At 46.1% G+C, this 25,400-nt stretch overlaps 1 protein-coding gene across 3 annotated transcripts in view; it reads left to right on the top strand.

Moving 5' to 3' along the window:
- Eipr1 (EARP complex and GARP complex interacting protein 1) overlaps positions 1-25,400 on the top strand; it is a 114,754-nt gene that overhangs the window by 19,577 nt on the left and 69,777 nt on the right. Inside the window, exon 1 of one of the 3 annotated variants that reach the window (XM_076942044.1) lies at positions 13,221-13,241. The exons of the other annotated variants lie outside the window; for them this stretch is intronic. The gene's annotated coding sequence lies outside the window, so the exon portion shown is untranslated. Of the gene's footprint in view, positions 1-13,220; positions 13,242-25,400 lie in introns of those variants that run through there. 3 annotated transcript variants of the gene reach the window in all.

Here is a 25,400-nt window from a genome sequence, read left to right as displayed (position 1 = left end):
ATTAGGTGGATTTGGAGTCTTGTTGTGAGCCCTGATTGTGGTATAATTCAGTTTCCAGGGCTTCTGGATCTGAATGTCTGATTTTCTGACTCTCCATTTGGGTCACCAGCTCCTCAGGCTTTATGGGGCTGATGGTGATTTGAGCTACTCACCTGGCAGTGGTTAGCAACAGCAGCAAATTGGTGTAAAGAGGAAGTCTTAGTGCTGACTGGTTGCCATGTGCATCACTTCCTTCAGGTTACGCTGGTTCTTTTCAAGGACCTTTGAGAGACTAGCTCTTTCCACTAAATGTTGAAGGCAGTCTGGTCCACCATTCAGTATTTTTCTCATCTGTCACTGTGTCTAGGAAGGAGGCAGTTTGACAGCATTTAAGTCTGAATTCAGGAATGCTGTTGGCAGGTTTGGTCTGCAGGCAAGACTGTTTTTCAAAATGCTAAGCTCTTCTCAGGGCAACCAGCAGGAGCTGGTGATCTTAGGCTCCTTAGATCTTTGCTCTTTGAAGCCATGCTTTGTGGTGAACCTAATCTACTCAGATGATCTGTGGTGACAGTTGCCATCATGGGATAGCTGCCCAACTCTTCTCTCCAGATGCCTCTAGAAACCCTCTGCTTTACAGGTCACAGCTCTGCCGTGTGTGACTGCATATAGACAGCCTTCTCAGGGAGGACTACCTACTGCACTTTGCAAGTGAATGCTTATGTCTTTTTTTTTTTTTGTACATGCAGATTACCCATGAACTACTAGGTTTCCATGTGATCATTTGTTAGTGTGTATATTTGTAGAGAAGCTCACCCCTTGTGCTCTCCAATGTGATATGGTGGGATGGGCAGCACGTTTCAATCAAGGCTGAAACTGTCAAGATGTGTCTCAGAGTGCACAGCTGGTTGGGAGGATAGGTCTGGGAAGTAGATTGATGGGTTGAGGCCAGCAGGCTTTGGGGACCACTTTTTATCAGTTTGTGTCCTCAGGTCAGTGTCTGTGTCCCCTTTCACTTGTGTGCTAAATTTTTAGTGGATCTTACTGAGAAGATGTGAGAGAACCATGGGAAGGGAGCCTCTAAGAAGAGAGTTAGACATGGAATGCACTTAGAGGGGTGTGCCCTTGTGTAAGAATTTTAGTGTGGACATTACTGTCAACAGCAGTGCCCAGGGTATGTCTTAATTACATGCAGACTCTCCACAGTCACTGGAAGTCTGAGAATGGTGGCATCTTGATGGCTACACATATACTGTCAAGGTATAGATGTGTGTAATAGAATGGGCTGGCAGTGCAAATGACAAACCTTTCTTAGTTCTTGGGAGGAAAGGCAAAGAAATGCCCCAGTGTCTCACAGGTTGGACTCCTGCTGAGTGCCACTTTTCACTCTTGTACAGGGGCAAGAGCTTGAATAAGATAAAGAAACCCGGCCTTATGTTCATTTACAAGGTTCATGTTCACTTACAAGGTTTTCATATAGTTCATGGGAGAAGGAAAGCACATATGCCAGTGAAAAGAAAGACTTTGCTGTTTTATGTGTTTATTTAAGATTTTATCTGTATGTGTACATGTGTGTGTCTCTGAATGTCTGCCATATGTGTGTGAGTGTCCTCAGAAACCAGAAGAGGACACTGGAGCCTCTAGAGCTGGGGTTCCATGCAGTTCTGAGCTGCCAAGGTAGGTGGGAACTGAACTCCAGTGCTTTGAAAGAGCAGCGAGTGCTCTCTTAGCTGCTGAGCCCTAGCTCCAGCCCTAACCGTCCTGCTTTAAAACATTTTTATTTTTCTGAATTATAGTGTATTGTGTGTATTCATACTGTCCATGTGTGTACTGTGTGTAGTATGCATGTTTATGGTGTTTTTTTTACATCTATGCACCCATACCATCGACACAAGCGTGTGTGGTGTGTTCTGCCTCTGCTGACGCTGTTCTTGCTGATACCCATGTAGCAGTGATCTAACAGTCAGTAGAGGGCACCATTGTCTTGACACTGTGTCCTTGCTTGTGGCCCATCACAGGGTCCCCACATTATATGTTCTGGTGGCTTCAATCTTTACTGCTGCTCTGAATGGCCACATGCCATTCCTGAAACCTTTTCTTCTGACCCTTCTAGAAGGGTGCTCTGACTCTCAGACCTTGCATAGAAGACGTGTCTCAGATTGGATTAACTCTTGTCATCTGTGCTCTTGTGGACAGTGTGCATTCACGGGGTTGGCACAGATCTGTAGAGAATTTAATTCCTAACTCTTAAACCACAGGAATTCATAGGTGGTTCCTCAGAACTAGGGGACCATTAGTACTTGGGATGGCTAGAATATGATAGATGGACTGGCCAGAACCTGGAGTGTGGGGTACCTTTGCCCTCTAGGTCACCATGTGCACACCTTATTCATGTATCCTTTCTGTGATGGTAGCAGGAACTTCTAAAAGGTGGGCACAGAACTCTTGGGGCAGCTGCAGAGTGGGGGCAAGATCCATAGGGTAGATCTGTTATATCTTTTTCTAATGTCAACTCTGTTGATTTTAAGCAATGAGAGGATTATTGAGCCCTGTGACAGGTCTGTGAGGAAAGTATAGCTGAAGTGTCTAGGATAGAGAGAGGAGGACACACAGTCCCAGTACATAGTTCTAGAGCATGTGGTCCAGAGGGGCAGACAGATGTGGCTGGCAGCAATGCCAGTTGCTTCGTATGGTTTGAATGCTGCATCTTCTCATGAGGTAAGGGTAACTGTCCACTCTGTGGGTCAGAGGCTGTGAAATGGTTTTTCAGAGCAACTGCTATTACTTAAACTTGTGTGTGGATCCATGAAATGTGGGCTCCTACAATGCTGGAGGTTAACCCATGCTTATTGCATCTGTGTCTTCTTGACATGCAGCTTCTTCAGAGGAGCATGGAGAGACATCCCAGGGGCTCTCCTGCTTGAGTCTCCCTGACTCAGTTTATCTGTAGCATGGAGTTGCTAAGGCAGGTGGTCCATGGTACCCTGCTGGCCTCAGTACCCTAAGTGCTCTGATTACAGTAATGGCCACATCCATGGGTCAAGGTACAACTGCCTGTTAAAAGCCACTGTTTCTTCTTTATTTCTGTGCCACATTAGAAAAGAATTACATTTTCAATTTAAATGATTGCTTGGTGAAAATGAGCTAAGAGAAGAAGGGTTTCCTGGGTAGAGAGTATCTTAAGGCTTCTCTTTATAAAACCAGAATTCTTAGATGAAATGATCAAGAGTCCTTTGAGAATGGTGCGCGGGAGAGGTAGGGAGAACAATTAGAGTCCATGAGGATCACTGTCGAGGGGATGCTAATTAAATGTGGGACCAGAGGATGCCTGGCTGCACGCGGGGGCCCTGCTGCATATCTCTGAAGCTCACCGGCTTCTGTCTTTGCTTACTGCTTGCTGAGCAGATATTAAGACTGAATACCAACTTTGTTTTAAGGTAGCATATACTTGGAAACGACCGGGCTAGCTTTTCTCATGATCTTGGGCCAAGAAAGACTTCTTTGAAAAAGAGAGAAGAATCAGTAGCTTACTGCTGAGAACCTGTCACTCTGGAGACCCTTGGGGCTCTTCACATGCTGGGGCTCCCAGGCACCCTTCCTATTAGCCTGTTGGTGGCAGCCTTCTTTTCAGAACCCCTGCCTTCCTCAGATGTTGAATGTGAGTGTCTCAGCACTGCCAGACCTTGTCTGCAATTTCATACAAGTTTTCACACAACAGTATATTTTGAAATGAAACATTTTGTAGTTAAGGTTAAACTTAAATGCGGCATGTTACTTAATAACACGAGCACATTCTGAGTATTTTGTAGCTAGGTAATTTTTGTCATAGCATCACAGAGAGTGCATACATACCTTAGATGGTATGACATCAGGCTACAGGGCATGTGTGTGTCTTATAGCCTGCTTCTATTAGAGCCAAATACAGAAAAACTTAAGGGTAAATCTAGCTCAAGAAAGAGTGGTGCAATCAAAATGCTTCTGCTCACTAACATGATAGGTTGTTTAACACTATATTTGTTTCTTTTGTAAATAGATCAGAGTTTAGTGTAGTATACATAAACCAGTAACAGTTAATTATCGCGAGAGCGTGTAGTTGTATGTGGCATGCTCTCTCAGACCAGCACCAGTACTCACATAATTAATATGTTGTGTGGTGACATCACTAGATGATGAAGACTTTGAGCCACTCTCTTAATGTGCAGCGAATCCCTAAGTGAATTAGCATGAATTTCATTACCTTATCTAATGAGTCTTAGTTTTTCTGTGGTAAGCAAATGTCACATTGGTTGAGCTCTTAGACTTCTTTTGGTTTGGAGTTTGTATAGTATTGATTCATTGACATTACTTTGTTGTGCTGAGAGATGAGACGTCCACACCATGTCAACTCACCCAGGTTTCTGTGCTTGTGATTTTGGGAATCATTTATTATGTTAATTGGAGGATGCCTCCTTTTGGGTATGCATAGCCTAAATTTTATTCTTTAAAGTTTCAATGCTGCCTGTTTTAATCAATAGTGATAAACATCGCATAAAGAAGTACATTCCCTATCTCTAGCTCAGTTCCGAGTCTCTGATGTATGTGGACAGACAGTGGAGCTAAAGTCTGTCTCAGTGGATCTATGGCCCCACCTAGAGTGGACAGCATTGTGTGGTGAAGGCCGGAAGACCACAGAGTGGTCTGACTGAAGCAGCTTGGAGAGGCTCAGAGGGTGAGCAGGAGTGTCTGGATACTCGGGGTTCGGCTCATGGCTGCCTGGACAAGTCACATGGCTTTCATCTTTCTATCATTCTTTTTTTGTTTTTGTTTTTGTTTTGTTTTGTTTTGTTTTTGTTTTTTCGAGTCAGGGTTTCTCAGTGTAGTCCTGTCTGTCCTGGAACTCACTCTGTAGACCAGGCTGACCTCGAACTCAGAAATCCGCCTGCCTCTGCCTCCCAAGTGCTGGGATTAAAGGTGTGTGCCACCACTGCCCGGCTCCATCATTCTTATTTTACACCCAAGGAAGCCTCACAGTGACGAGGTGCTACGAGGACCTTTAAGACAGCTCTCACTTGCTTTATACTTGTTTGAGTATGTCTGACTCAGAAAGGTTCACTGTGCAGCATTGCTGTGTGCCTGTGTGTCCTGTGTGTCCTGTGTGTCCTGTGTGTCCTGTGTGCCCTGTGTGCCCTGTGTGCACTGTGTGCCCCGTGTGCCCTGTGTGCCCTGTGTGCCCTGTGTGCCCTGTGTGTCCTGTGTGCCCTGTGTGCCCCGTGTGTCCTGTGTGCCTGTGTGTCCTGTGTGCCTGTGTGTCCTGTGTGCCTGTGTGTCCTGTGTGTCCTGTGTGCCTGTGTGTCCTGTGTGCCTGTGTGTCCTGTGTGTCCTGTGTGTCCTGTGTGTCCTGTGTGCCCTGTGTGCCCTGTGTGCACTGTGTGCCCCGTGTGCCCTGTGTGCCCCGTGTGTCCTGTGTGCCTGTGTGTCCTGTGTGCCTGTGTGTCCTGTGTGCCTGTGTGTCCTGTGTGCCCTGTGTGCACTGTGTGCCCCGTGTGCCCTGTGTGCCCGGTGTGTCCTGTGTGCCTGTGTGTCCTGTGTGCCTGTGTGTCCTGTGTGCCTGTGTGCCCTGTGTGCCCTGTGTGCCCCGTGTGTCCTGTGTGCCCTGTGTGTCCTGTGTGCCCTGTGTGTCCTGTGTGCCCTGTGTGCCCCGTGTGTCCTGTGTGCCCTGTGTGTCCTGTGTGCCCTGTGTGCCCTGTGTGCCCTGTGTGCCCCGTGTGTCCTGTGTGCCCTGTGTGCCCCGTGTGTCCTGTGTGCCCTGTGTGCCCCGTGTGTCCTGTGTGCCCCGTGTGTCCTGTGTGCCCTGTGTGCCCTGTGTGTCCTGTGTGCCCTGTGTGCCCCGTGTGTCCTGTGTGCCCCGTGTGCCCCGTGTGCCCTGTGTGCCCCGTGTGTCCTGTGTGCCCTGTGTGTCCTGTGTGCCCTGTGTGTCCTGTGTGCCCTGTGTGTCCTGTGTGCCCTGTGTGCCCTGTGTGCCCTGTGTGCCCTGTGTGTCCTGTGTGCCCTGTGTGTCCTGTGTGCCCTGTGTGTCCTGTGTGCCCTGTGTGTCCTGTGTGCCCTGTGTGTCCTGTGTGCCCTGTGTGCCCTGTGTGCTGTGTGCCCTGTGTGTACGACACTTTGACATGTGCATTTGTGAAAGGAGACTCACTGTGTGTAGTTTGTCTGTTTCCTCTGAGGACAGAGCTTGCGTGTCGTGGCTTTCATGGTGTCTGTTGTTGCACAGCTGTGTGCATAGTCACCAGCTTTTCCCTTTTTGCCATTTCTTTCTCACTTGTCACTGCTGTTATCCCAGAGAGTTTATGCTTTGCACAAATATGTGACTTTATTGTCATAATGTAGCTGATGTCATATTCTGCATGTTTTCCTTTGCTACCAATAAAACCCTTTTAACATGTAAATAAATGTCTTCTAAAAAGTAATTTTATAATTTTTTTCCAGAGCAGTATGTTTGGGATTTTGACCCTTCTGAATTTGTTGTTCCAGGAGAATAGCGTTTGGCACAATGGCACAGGCCTCAATGACTTGCTTCTAGCACGCACATTTTGTAAATACACGTTGTGTTTCTTACTGGTTTTTTGTCCTGTGGAATTGAGCTGTAACTGTCACTTCCTCTTTTGTTTGTGGTAACTTTTACATATTGGAGTTCACAGGTTATGAGTTCAAACAAAGGCATTAAAAGTAAAGGAATTTACTTCAAAGGCATTTTTATATCTTTAGAATGGAATAAAGTTCTAGGGTCTCAAGTATTGTCTTTCTAAGTTCAAAGAGTCCTAATTATTCTCTTACTGTGTGTCCACCTTGGCACCTGTCATCAGAGTGAACTCAGCTGAGTGAGAATCACAAGCTTGTGGATTAGGTGTTGCATGAGACCTGAATCTTTGTGTGACAGTCAGGGCGACTTTGACCGCAGCATTTGTTTAAGTGCTGTTGTTTGTACTGTTTAGTTGTATGTGGGGAGGACTTGACTGCGTCCTCCCAGCCATTGCTACCTGGACAGTGGATGCTGACTCAGAGCGCAGTGCTCTTATTCTCTTTCATGTGAGTCTGAGCCCCGGATACCAGCTATGCTCCTCGCAAAGGCCTCTGGGTCCCGTTTGCGTCATTTCTCTGTCCTCATTGACTTTCTGCAGCACCTCCAAATTCAGAGTCATCTGGATGTGTAATTAATGTGCTGTTTACTGCTCCTTCCAGATCACTAATGAAGATGTTAAATAAGGCCTGGTCCCAGAGCACCCCGGACGCCCCTCAAAGCTCAGTGTTCTGCCATTTATCAGTGTGCTTTGTTTATAGTCCTTCCTCCTGGTCTCAGCCCATGGGGGTGCTTTGACAAAACCCAATCTGAATTAATTTTTCCAGTAAGACCATAAAAAACACTGTGACTGTTTCCTCCGGTTTCCTCCCTCCACTCCAGATGGGTCATTTGCTGTGCTTGCCCACAGCCTGGTATTTGTTCTCTGTCCTTGGCCCTCACCTCTCCTGAAGCATCTGCAGTTCTGCTTTGGAGATACAGAGTAGGAGTATGCAGTCTCTCTGGTTTTGGAGGCCTGGATTGCATTGGGAAGGTGGCCTTGAGGTGGTTCCTTGCGCCAAGTGTTGTGTACCCTTCACAAAGGTGCTGATCCTCTCTGCTGTATAGCAGCCCTCCATGGATGGGGTTAACCAACAGAGGCTTACTCCCTGATGGGTCTGCAGGTTGCAAGTCCAAGAGGACTGTCTAGCACTTCATGTCTCCCATGGCCTTCTCTGTGGCTTGTGTGTTCAGTGGTTTGCCTCTGTATTCTCTTTTGCCTGTCTTTTATAAGGACACCAGTCATGTCAGATCACAGCCCTACCCTGTGGCCTTCTTTAACCTTAATTCTTTCCTAGAAGCCTGTCTCCATACATGGTCTCCTGGGATTTGGGGCTTTAACATATGTACATCTGTAACAGCCATAATGTCTTTTTTATTTATGGGGAGATTTGGGAAGGGCCTTCTGTCGCCATTAGGCTCTCACACCAGCTGTGAGGCGGCCCGCCTATCACCTTGTCTGCACTCCTGTGGTTCCAGGAGCCACACCCCATGCAAAGCACACATGGGCCCCCAGGTTGTACACATTCTGCCTTGTGTTTCTGATTAGAAGTGACATCTTGCAGGCCACACTCTGTTTTACTAGGGGCATTTTGAGCTGCTCACTGTTGGGTCTCTCTTGGGTATGGCAAGGTGTTGTGATGAGAAGAGGTGTCGCCTCATTGGTAAAGTGGACTCTAGAGTAAAGGAGCCTGGCTGAGCAGCCACTGTCTGCTGTGAAGCTTTCTCTGTGGTCTTTGGCTTGAAATTATTTCTGTAATAGCTCTTGAGGGAGAAAACAATTATTAAAAGACTTTCTTGTGAAAAGGAAACCCCAATTAAGACAGAAAAGCTTGAAACTGAAGAACGGTTAGCTTGAGGAAGGGATGTCTGTGCATGCCTTAGCTGTGAGAAGTCAGATTCAGTTCAGAACAGCAGATATTTCAAGTAGGTGGGATGTACTCTGAGAAACGTGAAGCTTGGGCTGCCTCTCTGCACAAAGGGCATAGAGCTCACATACACAGACCTGGGTGGTGAGGGTCATGACTCCTAATACAAAGAGAGACCTCAGAATACCAAGGAGGCAAGTCTGTTGCTAGTAGAACTCTGCATGCTGATTTGGGATTTTTGTTTATTTTTGTTTTGTTCTGTCTATGTTTGTTTGAGGCAGGATCTCCTTAGGTAGGTCATGGTGTCCTGGAACAGAACTAACTTATATAGCCCTGGCCAAAGCCAGGCTAGTTTCAAACTCAGGATCTTCTTGCTTCAGCCTCCTGGGTTCTGGGATTACAGGTATATAAAAACAAAGCAAAAACCCCACAGCTCTAAAGTTGGCTCTGAATTTTAAGGAAAAAAAAAAAAAAAAAAAGAGAAGGAACACACTAAAAAATAACAGTAGAAATCGAGTAGAGTACATACAGAATCCAATACCACAATTGATGGTTAACCATGCTGTGCACTATACATGGGTTTGTGTGCTGTGATGTTTATAGACTGGCCTTTCAGTGGCTTCATTCACACCAGTACCACTGCAAATGTATATCTTGTTGTGACATTATGGTGGCAATAGTAATCACTAGGTGGCAGAAACTCTTCAGTTCTATTATAAACTTATGGGACCACTTTTATATTCAGAGTACATTGTTGGCTGAATCGTGCATTTGACTCATGCCTTTGTTTATGAGTCTGAAAAATGAGGTATGATTGTCATCTGTGAGTTTACATTGTGCTTGGCCTTATTCTTAGTTTGAAGTGTGTTGAGAGTGGGGTGGGAGTGATGGTATAAATGGTGGTTATAGGGTGAGGGTGAGATGGTGAGGGCTGGGTAGAATCAGTGGTGATGATGGTGGGGTAATGAGAGGATGGTGGTGGTAGTTGATGATGGTAGATGATGATGGTAGATGATGATGGTAGATGATGGTGGTAGCCGGTGATGGTGGAGTACTGGTGTTTGTAGGGATGGTGGTGGTGATGATGATGGCAGGGATAGAGTTAAGGATGGTGAGAGGTGATGGTGGTAGTGAAGATGTGGGGATGGTGGGAAATGATGTGGAGGTGTATACGTTCCTGTCATCCAGCTGGAAGTGGTGTGGACATGGTTGGACAACTTTCCAGGGACGTTGTGAGTGAGTGACAGACTTTGCGCTGGTCCTGTGGATAGGAGGAGGTTGACTGGCAGTTTGGTGAGCACCTCAGGTTGGGCCTCCAGGGCATTATAAGTCGAGATAGTGTGAGGGGAGCTAGGGCAGGCAGTGCAGGGTTGGAGGCTTTCACAATGTGAGCCTGGGCCTGGTCAGGTGACCCAGGGCAGGCAGTATGGGTGTTGAAGGTCATCATAGTGACCTCATCAGAACACAGAACCAGTGCCTTTGGGATCAGGCTTGTTTCCAGGGGACTGGTGAGGGACAGGAAAGGTTCAGGAATAGAAACAGCAAGCCCAAGACAACCAAGACAAGTCCCCACTCTGAATAATAAATATGCTTAGTCCTCCTCCTCAGGCTCTTCTGCCTGTCACTCTGGACCCTTGTCTCAGCAGACACAGTGGCAGAAATAGAATAGGGAATACTGTGAAGCTAGGGAATCTCAACAACTGGACTTCAGGAAGACCAAAAGATGGATTATGTCCTTCAAATCAACAACTATTCAGAGAACTGTGGCAGATGGTTGGTAAATTAGAAGCGATAAAGTCTGTAAACGACGACTTACTGAGATCCATCCATGGCTGCAAAAGGGCAGCACGTGGCAGCAGATATGAGTGAGGGTGGCCAGCACCATCTCCTGCCTTTTACTTGGTCAAGAGTGTCCCACATGAGGACCAGCATGAATTTTTCAGCAGAGGAAGGTGAAATGTCAGGAAGAGCGTAGATCATGTCAGCACTACATCCTCGGGAAATTAGATCCGCAGGAGCTGACAGCACGCAGTGCAGATGAAATACTGACTCTGTTCAGTGCTCCTGCTGAGGCCTCCTGGGCTGGCGGAGAGTGGGACTGTGTGCACCAGGGATAGGCAGGATGCCCTCCTTGGAGCTGTGGATGGGGACCGCTCAAGCTCTTGCAGTGGCACCTGATAATTGAGACCCCAGGGTTATACATGCTAGCAAGGTCTGCCTTTTCCTCATCTCCCTACCCCATCAGGAGTACATTATCTCCCATTTCTCTCCAAGGTCTCGGCTTGGCCCCTTGGCACCCACCTGACATCAAGCCGTATACCAGATCAGTGTGATCAAGCCTAAGTCTTTAGTGCACATCAGAAATGTGCAAGAGGGTGGCACATATGAGCTTTACTCTGGCTTGTTGGCTCTCTATCTCTGTAACCCAGGCAAGGGGTTAGCCCTCTCTTGGATGGCTCATCTACAGTGGGCTCCTGCAGACTCAAGGCTCTGGCTTGTGAGGACCACGCCATCCCTTTCTCTGTAACCTACCTCTGCCCCCTTCCCTCTATCGCCTCCCTCCATGGTGCTCCACAGTTCTCGGGCTCATATTTTACGGATTGTTGCTGAAAGTAAAAAGTATATTCAACAGCAGGCTTTGTAAGATCCCCACATCTGCCTTCTATAAAATTGTGATGAGGCTGACAGCAGCCAGACTGACTGAGCCTTTCTTCATGCATAGCATTCCCCGGGGGAAGGAGCTGGGTTATAGGGCCTAAGTCCTTTGCTGTGGATCCTCAGAGCCTCCCTCCTATCTTACTTTGGCTATTAAGTCTGGCCTGCTTTCTGTTCATTGTGCTATGGACACTGCCACATTGGAACATCTGTAGGCCAGCCAGTCTGAAGTCCTGGCCTCCCTTGAAATTGTGTGGGGAAGGCAGGCAGCAGACAGCTGTTCACCAGAGTGACCTTGGTGCAGGGACATGGTGCCGGGGCATGGTGGGCTGGACGGTGGTGGGAAGAGTCAACCAGGAAGGGTACTCAGAGAAGACTGGAGAGTGACACAGCCAAGGCCTGGGAATCCCTCTAGTGTCTATGATGCTGAGTACAGTAGGCTTCCTGGGAGCTGAGAAGTAGAGTGAAGAGAAGCTAGTGCCAGTACAAAGGTGGGTGGGTGGTAAGGCTGCTGTTGAATTTGGAGCAGCAGCGTGAAGCTGTGTAGCTGCAGGTCACCCTGCAATAGCACATGCCGCTCACTGGGTGACTGGCTTGGGAGATAGTCTTCTACAAACAACTCAGGAGGAAGATTCAGCAATCTAGTTTCAAATTCTGTTTTCTGCTTTTAAACTCAGCTCTCTGTCTTCTTTAGAGTGGCCTTGTATGTGCTCTGCCACCAGTGTAGAAGTCAGCGGGGCTTGTGATCTTTCTATTAGGTACTGCCAGGGATGTCCTCATCACGCTAGAGCTAGGAGTTCAGGAAGTGGTTTCTCTTGCTGTGTACTGAGAGGCTTTCAAATGGCTTGGAAACCTCAGGCTGCCCAGGGAGTATTTTGTACGCAGTGTCTTGAGTTCATTACACTCTGGAGATTTTGCTGTAGTGTGTGCAGGCTCAGGAGTCCCATTAAAAAGTCTTCTACATTCTGCCTCACTGCATCTGGCAGCTCCCTCTCCCCAAGTCTTCCTGTGGCCCTGTCACGTCCTAATTAATGTACAGCCCCACCTCCTGGCCTCTTGACCTATTTGTTACTATTCCCCTGTGTTCTAATGAAAACACCTGCCACAGCTGAGACCTAGGGTAATAAAAATGGTGGAGTCAAACATCGGAGGAGATACACGATTTTCCCCTCCCTTGGCTCTGTGACTGTGTCTATATTGTATCTCTCAGTTTGTCACCTGATCCGACATTTAGTCAGTCTGAATTGGGAGGAAGAACTTTTAACTAACTGTTAGACCAATGTTGCAAGACCAGATGTGTCTTCTCAAAAGTTGTTTTGTTTCTAACACAATTCTGGTCTATTAGGCGGTGATAGTCCTGGCCCCTTGTCAGTTCCCAACTATTACCCTCCACTTGCTGATCAGTCTGACCTCCGTTGAAGGAGGAAAAGGTTCTCAGGTTTAGCGGCCTGGTTTGGGAAGTCCCAGCATACAGATCCTGTGGCTTGCTCATGGGTAAAGCTCTGTGCTTGTTAATGAGAGGAGGATGGGAAAAGAGATGGATGTCTGTTGTCATATACCTTATCACATGGAAACAAAGTCTCAAACCCCAAAGGGTTCATCTGTACCTCAGGCTCCAGCTAGACTATCCTAAGCAGACTTGGTGGATCTAGCCTCCAAAGTGAAAGCAGGCCTCAGTGTTTTTCCTCTTTCCAAGACAGATTTATTTATCTTTTCCTTCCTTCCTTCCTTCCTTCCTTCCTTCCTTCCTTCCTTCCTTCCTTCCCTCCCTCCCTCCCTCCCTCCCTCCCTACCTCTCCTTCTTTCCTTCCTTCCTTCCTTCTTTCCTTCCTTCCTTCCTTCCTTCCTTCCTTCCTTCTTTCCTTCCTTCCTCTTTCCTTTCTTCCTTCCTTCTTCTATCCTTCCTTCCTTTCTTTTTTTTGGTGGAAATTGATAGTGGCAAGAAATGATTTGAATGGGATCCCTGGAGCCCATTCAGTGTGATCTCTAGGGGGCTAGTTAGAAAATGGCATGGAAGAGTGTCTGGGGGTGGGAACAGGGACATGCAAGGCCTCAGGGTCACAGGGAGAGAGTCCCATGAGGCTCTCAAGCCCTTTTAGGAACTAGTTATGACAAAACCTCAGAGAATGAGCGAGCATACATTGATGCAGGTGGGTGGCAGGTGGTAGGTGGCAATGTGGGGGAGCCTGAAGAGGACCAGAGGTTGACCACACCCCTACCACTGCCTAAGGGTCATAGGAAACGCACTTGCTGAGGGTAAAGCTGTTGTTTTAACAGACCTTAGGTGTCCTAAAAAGACAGTAGTAACCCAGGGCGTTCATTTTGCTTATGGGAAAATTGAGAGGTAAAAAGTTTTGGTTGAGGTTTCACATGGTTGAATTTCAGAAATGGCAGAAATTTAAGTGCTTCTGACTTGAAATAGAGAGGGCCTATTTCTTACAGTCTTTGTGCAGTGATCTGGCCAGAGCCACCAGTTTACTGGAGTGCCCTGTGCCCTAGCCTGGCTCACTGAGTATCATGTGGCTTTGAAGTTTTGTTGAAGAGTGTTTTGGAAACTGAGTGGTCTGAACTATTTGTTGTGTTTGTTACCTGGGCTCTGAGTGCTTTGGCAGTTGGTCCAGATTGCCAGGTTCGGATAGGTGGTGGTGCTGAGCCTATAGAACAGAGTCTTTTGTCTTTATTACCTGGACCATTCCCCTACCTGTGCTGTTAGGATGGATACTGCTAGGCTGGGGTGACATCTTATGGATGGATAAGATTGCACCTAAAATGCCAGGATGCCTGTCCTTGATGATTTGACCAAACCTAAGAAGTAGTACTGTTCTATACAAATAGCTGTGTATTTGGATGTGCTTGTTTTGAACATGTGTGTCTCTGTGTGTGTGTGTGTGTGTGTGTGTATGTGCGTGCATATATGTGTGTGTGTGTGTGTATGTGCGTGCATATATGTGCGCACACACACACACACACATCTCCATTCCCTGGGTAGAGCCAGCACTGAAGTGTCAGTGCTCTGGGTAAGGTGAGGTGGGTAGAAGCTCACATTATCTGTGGGTGCTTTTGCTGCAGTGACAGAGCTGAGGCACAGCTGCAATGGATAAATAGTTGCTACTAGCTTCATTGAGAAATGTTTGCTGTACCATGGACAAGTAGGAGAGCCTGTGATTTCCATGTAGCAAGGCTGACTGTGAAGTTGGGCATAGTAATGTAGTAGGCGCGAGTATCCCAGACCTACCTCATCACAAAGCCTCAGATACAGAAGGGACTGCATCCTTCATTTGTTGTTAGAAGTGAGGCACTGAGGTTTCTGACACCTACTGTTCACTGAGCTCTGCTGTACTGCCTCATAGGAAGTGTGTGATGTGAACAGTGCTGTCTCATTCTGGCTAGGTGTGGTTGAGAAGCCTGATTCCATCTGTAGCTGACATCTAAGAGCTAAGTCTTCACCTGCAGCTTAAGAGTCACACAGCCCCCAACCCTTCTCTCACTCATTAGCTCATGTGTCTTGGACATGGATAGGCACAGAGTAGTAGATACAGGTTAGGATGCACACAAGGCCACAGGGCAGTTGTGGCTGACTGTCAGTCTGTGAAGCAGGGCTTCTCTGTGTTCCCATCCATGCTGGCCTCTGATGTTAGTATCTGATAGGAGACTGGCTGTCCACTGGACATTTCTAATCTACATAGAACCTTTTCTTCCTAGTGTGTCCCGTTCACTGCTGCCCTTTACCAGTACTTCCCAAATCTACCTAGAGCTGTGTTTTGGACAAACGTTCATTGACCTCTTTTCTTCTGGACCATTTTCTGGTCCTGGGAGTGTGGAGGAAGCATGTGGAGGGCTGGGGTGATGCAAAGATGTTGCTGAGGGTTAGCCTTTGGCAGACATGCCAGTTCACAGTGTTGGTTGGATATGATGATTGTTCAAAGGAGGCTCTTTGAGGGAGTGAAGAGGAACAAAGGGCCCCTGGGAAAGGGAATGAGCCATACTGTGGAAGAGCAGTGTGGCTCCTTTGAGCTTGAAAGCTGATGCTTTAGGTGGACATTTGGTATGATTGGTTTAAAATAACTTGTTTTGTTTAATGTGGAAACTCAGCTTGTTTTATTCCAACTAATAATTTTGTCTTCTAGAGCAAGCCAATAATGTAATGCCTATTTCAGGTTTTTTTTTTTTTTTGTTTGTTTTTTTTTTGTTTTTTTTTTTTTGGTGTGTGTGTGTGTGTGTGTGTGTGTGTTGGGGGGCGGGGAATATTTCCTTCTCTGTTTTAACATTAATTAAGATTTTCTGGAGTACTAGAATCTATTATGATATTGGCACTGTTTTCTTCTGCTCTGTGCTGTTGTGGAGGGATTGAGGGCTCTTGCCTGGTTGTTTCCAATTTATCACAGGGCTGCTAGAGTCAGAGAAAGTACAAGTGTTTGTCACTTTTGAATTTGGGTGACAGTTCTAACCTGAGGCTCAATAACCTGGGAGACATTTCCTAGCCTCTCTAAGAAATACATATATACAGACAGCATAGGGAGGAGAAGGGCATGGATCAGGGTTAGGCTGCTGTCCTCTCACAGCCTGCTCAGTGCAGTAGAAGTACTAGATCTAGAAGGCCCCCGATACTTATATGTAAGTTAAAGATGATGAACCTTTAACAGAAATATACAACTAACCAGCTGCTTGCTGGGGTGGTCTTACTCACAGGGGTCCTGTGGACCCTATGTGCTGGCTTCATCTCGATCAGAATACTTCCCAGGTAGACCTACATATTGGCAGAGTAGCCTTTCCCAGTGTTGCTAGCATATAGCCAGAAGGGACAAGTCTTGATGTAAGGCATCCTTTCAAAGTCCAGGAGTGGGGCTGCAGGACAATATAGGCTTCAAGGCCCAAGTGTAGCCCACAATCAGCTCTGGGTCACCAGGAGAGCACTGTGTGATACTGCCTGAGGGCACGTGGCTTTGCCTTACTCTCTATTCCAGAACCAGTTGTGTCTTTGAATGATGATAACTCCTGTTCTAGAAGAATCATGATCTACAGATTTGTTATACAGATTACAGGAAGAACACAGACAAGATCCTGGGACCATTCTTCTTCCACAGATTCATTGTATCACTCCATGTGTGTTCTAAGTTTGTTTCTTGCTAAAGATGAATAGATGGAAAATTCTGGTTGCTTTTAAAACCATTATCTTAGCAGCCATGCATTGCATTTAGATAAAGGAATTTTGAAACATATGGCATCACCTTTGTAGTGTGGTTTGATCTACATCATAATGCATTCAGCACCTAGCAAGTCCTAGATGACGTTTGAAACAGACAGCATAGGAGCTATAGATATTCTGTGCCCAGCACACGGGTACACAGAGGCATTCAGGTATGTAATGAACTTTTAAATAGTCACATAGTATAGTATTCCATTTTGCACTGGTGTGGATTCTAATTATAAAAACTTAAGCTTTCATCCTCTAAGTGTGTGTAGTCTTGCTGGGTGTGGCCATGGCTCTGCTCTGAGCTCTCACCCCATCCTGCATTGTTTCTACTGTTGTGAGTACTGGCATTTGGTGTATGAGATTTGCTCATTAGGTGGTCACTCTTAATGAATTCTTCCTTTCCTATAACTTCACATGTGTCCACTGTCCAGTACATATCCTTATCATTCCACCAGATGAAGTTACCTTACGAATTGCTAGTCCATAGCCTATCTGCAAGATAGACAGGCTCCTGTACAGCTAGCTGGAGGAGCACCTGTCACACCCATGAATGCATGGAACTTGCTGTCAGGGGTCTGGTGGGTTAGACCAGCAGTCCTCAAACTTCCCATTCACAACCTTTTCACATGAGCCTGGGTATGTATGTAGGACAAACATATAAATCAGACATTTGCTGGTATTAAATTAAAACTTTATTGTACACAGTTTTTTTTTGGGGGTATACATACTGCTTTACCATTTATTAAAGATTAAATTTACATATTAATGAGTGTGTTTATTTTTACAAAGAATCATCTTGGCTGCATTTTATTTTTCACAAGCCAAAACTTTATCCACATCACAAAGTACTTAATAGAAAATCAGGCAGACATATTTTTGTGAGTGAAGGCTAGCCTGGGTCTATATATCAAGTATCAAGTCAACCAGGAATATACAGAAAGACCCTGCCTCAAAAAAGAAAAAAGTCCCTAGCAGAAAGAAGAAAGTGGTAGAGGCCAGTGCACACTTTTCTTTCTGGCCTCTAGGAGGCTGCAGTAGTCCTGCCAGTGTACCACAGCTCCAGCCAGCAGTTTTCCCTTTCCTTTTTAAGTAGCTTCCAGTCACCAGACCCCTAGGCTTGGTCACACCAGCACTCAAGTCTACAAGGTCACCCCAACTGCTGTTGCACTGTAGCCAGCTGTATATTTAATACTACAGGACGAGGAGCATCTTTACTTCCTCAGAGTTGATGGGTCCTCTTTATGCAAGCAGTCCCAGCAAGGATGAGTCTGGAGGGCAGGTGCTGGAGGGCTCAGGCTCCTGTGTCTTCTTACAGGGAGTTTGCATAGACACATGTGGAGTTACAGGAAAGGAAGAATTTATTAAGAGTTGTAAAGGGGCCTGGGCGTGTTCCATGTCTCCCCTGTGGTCTGGCTTCAGAAGGGAGGGAAAGTGCAAAAGGAGTTCTTTCATGGACATAGTTGCCTGCCTCTCCCAGGACTGTGTAACTTGGCCTTTGGAACTTGCTACCTTAATGGACGAAGTGGGCGGGAGGCTCTGCCTTTCACATGCCAATCCCTGGAACTTCCCCCTCCTTTTGTTGTCCTTTTATAGAAGGTTTTATTTGTGTGTGTGTGTGTGTGTGTGTGTGTGTGTGTGTACACGTGTGTGGGTAGAGGCCAGATGTCAGATCCGCTGGAGTTGAAGTGATAGGCAGTTGAGCCACCTGATGTGGTGCTGAGCCTTTGACTCCAGTCTTCTTCAAGAACACTATTTGCTCCTCATCAGTGATCCATTTTCCCAGCCCCTCCATTTCTGTTTTCCTGCCTCATTTTAAACTCCACTTCATATAAGTATATAGTACAAGTATGTTTGGGTTCAGTTCAGAAATTGTTGGAACTTCTGCCCTAATCCTAAGCCAGAATTCACTGAATAATTTTTTTCTTACAAAACTCAAATCAGCAACTCAAACATCAATTTAAAAAAAATCAAACTCTGTAACACAGTTTAATCCATGCATGCTGAGAAATGGCAGTAGGAAAGTACTAAAAGTCCCCTCGCTCCATAATTAAACTATCATGCCTCTGGAAGAAGAGAAGACTTTGCCTGTGGAGTCCACGGACTGCAACCCTGATTGTGGGCTGATGTGGTTCTGGCACCTTTCTTTGGCATTTTTGTTCAGAGCTAAGGCTGTGGTCATGCTGTTTGGTGTAGGATGGATGAGCACTGGAAGAAACACCTCAGATTCAGGACACATTTGACTTGGAAGGAATTTGTGCTGCGTGTTCAGAACTTTGTACTGTTGTTAAAGTTGATTCAGTTGCATGACCTCAGATGGAGGCTGTGACCCACAGTGTGAGAAGCTGGGTGTTGGAAAACACTGACTGTGCTTTTTCTGTAGTCTTTTAGTCCTGCCGAGGTCAGCCACACGTGCTCTACCACGCCGCCTTAGAGACCACCACAGTGTGTCCAGTACAGACGGTCAAAGGCAAGGACTGTTGGGAACACTCAGACCTAATGACCTCTAGGAAAGGATCTTAAAGACCACCTTGCTGTCAACATGCAGCTTTGGTGCCTGGGATCATTCAACAGTTCCAATTCTAAGGGCTCACATTCAACTCACTATCAGAATATAAGGATGGAATATCTTTACAAAGAAATCATCAGTTTTGAGATTTTTTTTGTTTTTAAAGTATTTTGCATATCTTTAATTTGTTCATGTGCATCATTTATGTAAGCATCGTGCATTCACCAGCTTCTGAGAATTTGCTGAGGGTTGGAGAGTTGGAGAATGTTCTAGAACTAAGGACAAGGCTGAGCTGGCAAGGGTCCTCAGTCATGGAGCTTCATTGGTGTGAGGACCAGTGGCATGTTTTACCCCCTCCAAACAGGTAGCAACAACAGGCAAGGCCTTGCTGTACCAAATACATGATGAAGTACTCTATTCTGAGGACCAGAGAGAAAGCATGTAGTCAGGGGATGGTATTTTAGGTTGAGCAGAGTAAGCAGGACCATTGTGATTGCCTGTTAGTGGGGTTGGAGGCTTGATCTATGGTGGTAGCCATGGAGGCAACGAGGAATGGCACAATTGATGGTATGTTTACTGTCTGGTGTGAGAGAACTTGAGGATCAAGACAAGATCAAGATCTCATATGCTGAGTGAGCCATTTTACTAATAATGGGGCCTGGGGACAGAGGGTGTGAATTGCATATGGCACCTCTCTGCACTCAGAGCTATATGAGCCCAGCTGGGGAGTTGAAGAGTATGCCCAGTGCATGTGTAGAGAGGAGCCATGAAATTCAGCCTAATGTGTATGGAGAGGAACACAGATAAAGCACTGGCAGAGCTGAGGAGGAGACTGTGAGAATTGGGGCACTAGGAGACCCTGGAGCAAGAGGCTTCCAGGATCAGAGGAGCTGGAATTGAGTGACGGAGTAATGGGGGGTCTGGACTTGCTTCTTGCCCCTCTTCCTGCTGTAATGAAGCACTCAAGTGACCCTGTAGTCAGGGTCACTAAAAGTGCAGTCACCTACTCCAGGTCTTTCACTCACTATCCCTCTGTCGTCATGACAGAGAGAAAGGATGCTCTGAGATTGGCATTCTTTGTTTGAAACTACAATCCTGAAGATGATGAAAAGCCAGCAGAGTGACTGAGAAAGAGAGAGACAGTAAACCCTGAAAGGTGGATGATAGAGCAGCAGAAAATTGCCTCTTACCTTGGTAACAGGGCTCCCTGAAGCCAAAGACAGGGAAGAACAGAGTAATGCCCTTGCTGGGAGAGAGCAAAAGGACAAATTAGTCCCTAGAATACTCTGCAGAGCTCAGATGTCAGCCTGGGAAGAAAGGATGTCGGTCCAATGAGGTGATGATGGGCAGGCTCTTGGAGGAGACATTTGGTCCTCTAGAGCAGGGTTACATGGAGTTGGAGTGCATTCACACAGCCTGTCTGGAGAGGTTCAAGGTGGCTGCTGGGATAGGCTCTGCAGGGTGTGTGCAAGAACCAATCTGAGGGGGACTGTATTTCATTTGAAATAGTATCCTTCCAACCTAATGTGCACATCTCCTATTGCAGCTTTTGTATGAAATGTCTACTTTCTGAGGCTAGTATTTGAAGTTGACATGTGCTTCCCTGTGTCACAGTGTCTGTCTGTGTTCTTGGAAAAGCCTTTTCTCTCAGACAGTAAAAGGTCATCTCATGTGCAATCTGCACATTTGGGCCCAAGTCAGGTCGCTGCCACCTTCTGACGTGAGCTGGCAGGCCACACAGCAGCTACCTGAGCCCACAGGAGGGTTGCAGAGCTGTTGCTTAGCAACAGTTTCATTCTGCCTCTTTAAGGACCACAGTGATGTCTGACTTTGTCATTGGAAGTACTTCCTCCCCACATTAGTGCCTTGGTGGTAACTTGTTTACTTGACACCAACAGAGAAGCAAGGGAACCATGCACCATGCACCATGGCAGACTGGGGGACAGACCTCTTTAGCATTGACATTTGGTGTTCCACAGTCATTCATTTTTCTGCCTTGTGATAACTTTCAAAGGACTGGAAGACTGTTGGTATGAAATGTGCTGGAACTGGAGAGTCCTCCCAGCATGCACCTCAAACTCAGTGTTGATGGTGCATATATGCTCCTCTGCCCTCACCTAAGAGTTTTTCTTCTCTGTTGATCTCCTTTATAGCTGCATGATCTATATCCAGTAGGCGGGCAGAGAAAGGGAGTCAGTTAGAGGATAAGAACAGAGTATGTATGAAGATGCATAGTGAAACCTATTACTTTGTATATTAATTTACAGAACTATTAATAAAAGAAAATTACTCAGTTTGGGGTGGGGGATTCCTCTTGAGTTGCTTCCAAATATTGAGGTCGAAAAGCAATCTGTATTTTAGAGGACCTCTGAGAGAGTTAACAGCATTTGAGAACAAATATCCTTTCTACCAAGTGATATTTCAAGGTCACAGGCTGCCTCTGCCTCCTCTTGTTCTGACCTTAGGCTCAGCTGTTTCCTGTGGCATACACCACCTGCCAGTGTCTTATCCACCCCTGAGAGGCAGGGTTAGTGGGGAAGGTGGGCACAGGCCTCACATATTGGGGAGTTTCTTTCAAGAATGGGGAGAAGGGCACAGGTTGAGCAAAGTCTTAAATGCAGAGGGAGGAGCTGGTGGAAAACAGTGTTGGGGAGGAGAAAAGTCTTCAGGCCTGGGCATGGGGCCTCTTTCCTTTCTTCTCTTCTAGGAAAGCACAAAGCAGCTGGTCTCAGCTTCTGCCAGCAAGTGTGGGGGCTATGGAGGCTGCAGCATGCCTTCACTCATTCAAGGTATGCCACTGAGGCAAGCTACCTTCTCAGCAAGTCTCTGTGGATGAGTAGCATATTCATTAGCAACAAAGGCTACCTTCCTGAAGGCTGGAATCAGATCTAGGATGCAGCCTGATGTTCTCTTAGTCCACATCTTCTAGTGCAGATCCACTGCCCCACTATAGCTTGGGTTTAGAGTTAGAGGGGATGGACCCTGGCAACTGGACATGTTATAGAGTCACGATGGCCTCAGTCTGCTTCTTGCTAGTGGGTTGCTGCTGAGTCCAGCGTGGCCCTGGTGGGGACAGAGTGATGTGGTGACATGGTTCCTGCCCCTGGGACAGGGTCCTGGTGTGAGCCTACACTAGTGTTGATGACTGCTGTGAGTATAAGGCTTGTTTGTGTAATAACATACATATTTTCACATTCCTCTGAGGAATGTCCTCTCTGTTAATGTTAATGACTCTCTGATAATCTGACAGCATGAGTCCAGGAGGTAAAGATATGGCTAATGTCTCAGCAAAATTGTAAACACTGGGATCTTCAGGACAGCCCTTAATTAAGGCTGTGGGAAAGAGCTCTAGATACATGAGTTTGAAAATATATAATTTCTCAACTTTGCAAAATATAAGGATACAATATGACTTATAAGGGGCTTCATGAATCTAAAGGAACAAAGACAGCTATGAGCCAGCTTGTCAGAAAGATGCAAAGGCAGGCAGATTTCTGAGTTCCAGGTCAATCTAGGACAGATTGAGGAGGTTAGGCCAGGTGTGGTAGAAGTGGTAGTTTTAGGTCAGAGTCTCACCCAACTAGCTTATTGTTTGTGCTTAAAAAATGGTAGACAGATCTCTGAATTCTTTTACAATGTTAAAAAATATATGCTTGCTGTCTCTTAAGAATTGGAGTAAATGACTGGATTGATATGTAAAATAAAAGATTGAACCTGTGTTCTGCAGGAGATGAGCTATCCAGAGGCTTGGTTTTGCTTTTTTTTTTTTTTTTTTTTTTTTTAGAATAAAAGAGAACTGCTTGGAAAATTGACAGACACAGAAACATGCACACACAGACACAGAGACTAGCAGACAGACAGACAGACAGACAGACAGAAGCAAGCAGAACATGAATGTACAGAGAGATCTCTTAGAATAGCAAGCAAGCAGAATATAGACAGAAATATTCAGAGAGAAAGCAGAACATAGAGAGAAGCAGACTGGAAAAGATGTATCAAGTAGAACCCAAGTCATCAGCTTGAATGAATGAATTGACATTGAGTTGTTCTTTTTGCTGCTCCCAAACACTCCTTCTCTCAGAACCTCGCTCCATGCCAAAGCTGGTCCTTGGCAGGATGCCATCAATTTGCACTGTGAACTGGATGTGTTGTATGTGAGATTGGGCACTGTCTTAGTTAGATACTATTGTGTTGCTGTGGAGAGTACACATGACCAAGGCCATGGCAACTCTTTTTTTTTTTTTTAACTTCTATTCTTTTATATAGTACATCCTGACAGCAGTTTCCTTCCCTTCCCTTCTCCTAGTCCCTTCTCCCACCTTCCCTCTCCCCCAGATCAACTTCTACTCTGTTGAGATTGGGGTGTGTGTGTGTTCCCAGGGATATCCACTGAGCAGGGCATTACATATGAATAAGACTGGGCACAAACCCTCATATTATGTACTTGGCAACTCAGGCAGAAGAAAAGGGTTCTAAGCATAGACAGAATAGTCTGAGACAGCCTCCACTCCTATTCTTGGGACTCCCACAAGAACAGTGCTTTAGTTTGGGTTTGATTGCTGTGAAGAGACACCATGACCAAGGCAACTTTTATAAAGGACAACATTTAATGAGGTCTGACTTACAGGTTTTAAGGTTCAGTTCATTATCACCATGGTAGGAAGCATGGCAGCATCCAGGTAGGCATGGTGCTGGCAGACATAAGAGTTCTACATCTTGATCTGAAGGCAGTCAAGAGAAGACTGCTATCTTCTAGGCATGTAGGAGGAGGGTCTCAAAACCTATCCCCAAAGTAACCCACTTGTTCCAACAATGCCACACCTATTCTAACAAGGCTACACCTCCTAATCATGCCACTCCTTGGGCCAAGCATATTCAAACCACCCCAAACACCAAACTACATAACCATAAATTATATGCAGATGACCTAGCTCAGACCCATCCAGGGTCCATGTGAGCCTCTATGAGCCCTGCTTAGTTGAGTCTGTGGGCATGTTTTCATGTTGTTCTCTATACACCATGGCTCCTACAATCCTTCCTCCCCCTCTTCTATGGGGTTCTCCTGGCTCTGCCTACTGTTTGGCTTTTTGATTCTGTATCTGATCTCATTAGTTAATGGATGACACCCTTCTGATAACAACTGGGCTAGACAGTAATCTATTAGTATAGCAGAATATCATTAAAAATCATTTCATTGACTTTTGTTTTTTGCCAGTCATGTTTGGTTCTATCTTGGGTCTTTGGGTTGTCCTGATCTGGTTTCTTGCCATCCAGGTAGTGGCAGGCATGGACAAGTGGAGTGGAATGGGCCACAAGTTGAACCACTCGTTGTTTGGCCATTCCCACAAGTTCTGCACCATCCTTAATTACTTTAGCACATTTTACAGGCAAGACAGATTGTAGGTCAAAGTTTTTGTGGCCGAGTTGATGTCCCAGTCCTACTGCTGGGAGCCTTACCTGGTTATAGAAGATGGACAGCTTGGGCCCCATATCTTCCACGACTAGGAGATTTCACTGGGGTAACTCTTGTAGATTCCAGGGAGTTTCCATGGTACCAGGTTTCTACATTGCCCCCCAAATGTTTGCCAATTCCAGTTGCCTCTTCCAGTACACACACACACACACACACACACACACACTCACTCTCTCTCTCTCTCTCTCTCTCTCTCTCTCTCTCCCCCACAAATCACCTGATTCCTCCAGTTCCCATCTGCACTTGCCCCCAGTCCACCCACAAAATCTATTGTTTCCTCCAAGACAATTTGTATAAAAAGAAAGCATTTGATTGGGGGTTGTCTTAACAGTTTCAGACGGTTATCATCATGGTAGGGAGCATGGCAGAATGCAGGCAAGTCTATATCATGATCTATAAGCAGAGAAAGAGAGAGAGAAAGAGAGAGAGAGAGAGAGAGAGAGAGAGAGAGAGAGAGAGAGAGAGAGAGAGAGAAAGAGAGAGAGAGAGAGAATATGCACCTAGGCCTGGCATGGGTCTGTGAAACCTCAAAGGCCATCCTCAGTGACATGTTTTCTCCAATAAGGCCACACCTCATAGTCCTTCTAATCCTTTCGGAGAGTTCCACTTCCTGGTGACTAAGCATTCAAATGTATGAGCCTATGGGGGCCATTCTTATTCAAACCACCACAGGCATCGAGCCCCAAGGGTACTCTAGGACAACTTTATGTACACTTTATGTGTACAGTGTCGGGCAGTCACTGGTTTATATGCTGTTGGGATCCCTGACTAAAAGATGCTCCACTCTCTGGAAAACTGCCTTTATGTTTGCTCAGGAAAATGCCCAGGTGTTTCTGAGATAAAAATAGATATCCGCTGGATACCGACTAGAACATCATTAAACACAGTATGCCCACTCCCTGGTTTTTTATATGTTCAGGCTGTCCCTCATAGGAAACCAGCTCTGGTGGTGTGTGTCCTGCGTCTTCTGGGTTGTGTCCTATAGCTTTCTGAAGTGCAGACTATGATAGCTGGAGGTACATGGAGGCTTTTAACAACATCCACACAATGTGTACATGAAGGCAGGCATTTAAAACTGTAAGGGCCCATGATTCTACAAAGAATGATACCCTGGACTCAAATAGTATGTAAATGAA

This window comes from Arvicanthis niloticus, chromosome 11 (assembly GCF_011762505.2).
Source record: "Arvicanthis niloticus isolate mArvNil1 chromosome 11, mArvNil1.pat.X, whole genome shotgun sequence".
In the NCBI taxonomy this organism is placed as follows: domain Eukaryota; kingdom Metazoa; phylum Chordata; class Mammalia; order Rodentia; family Muridae; genus Arvicanthis; species Arvicanthis niloticus.
This window is presented reverse-complemented; position numbering and strand designations above follow the sequence as displayed.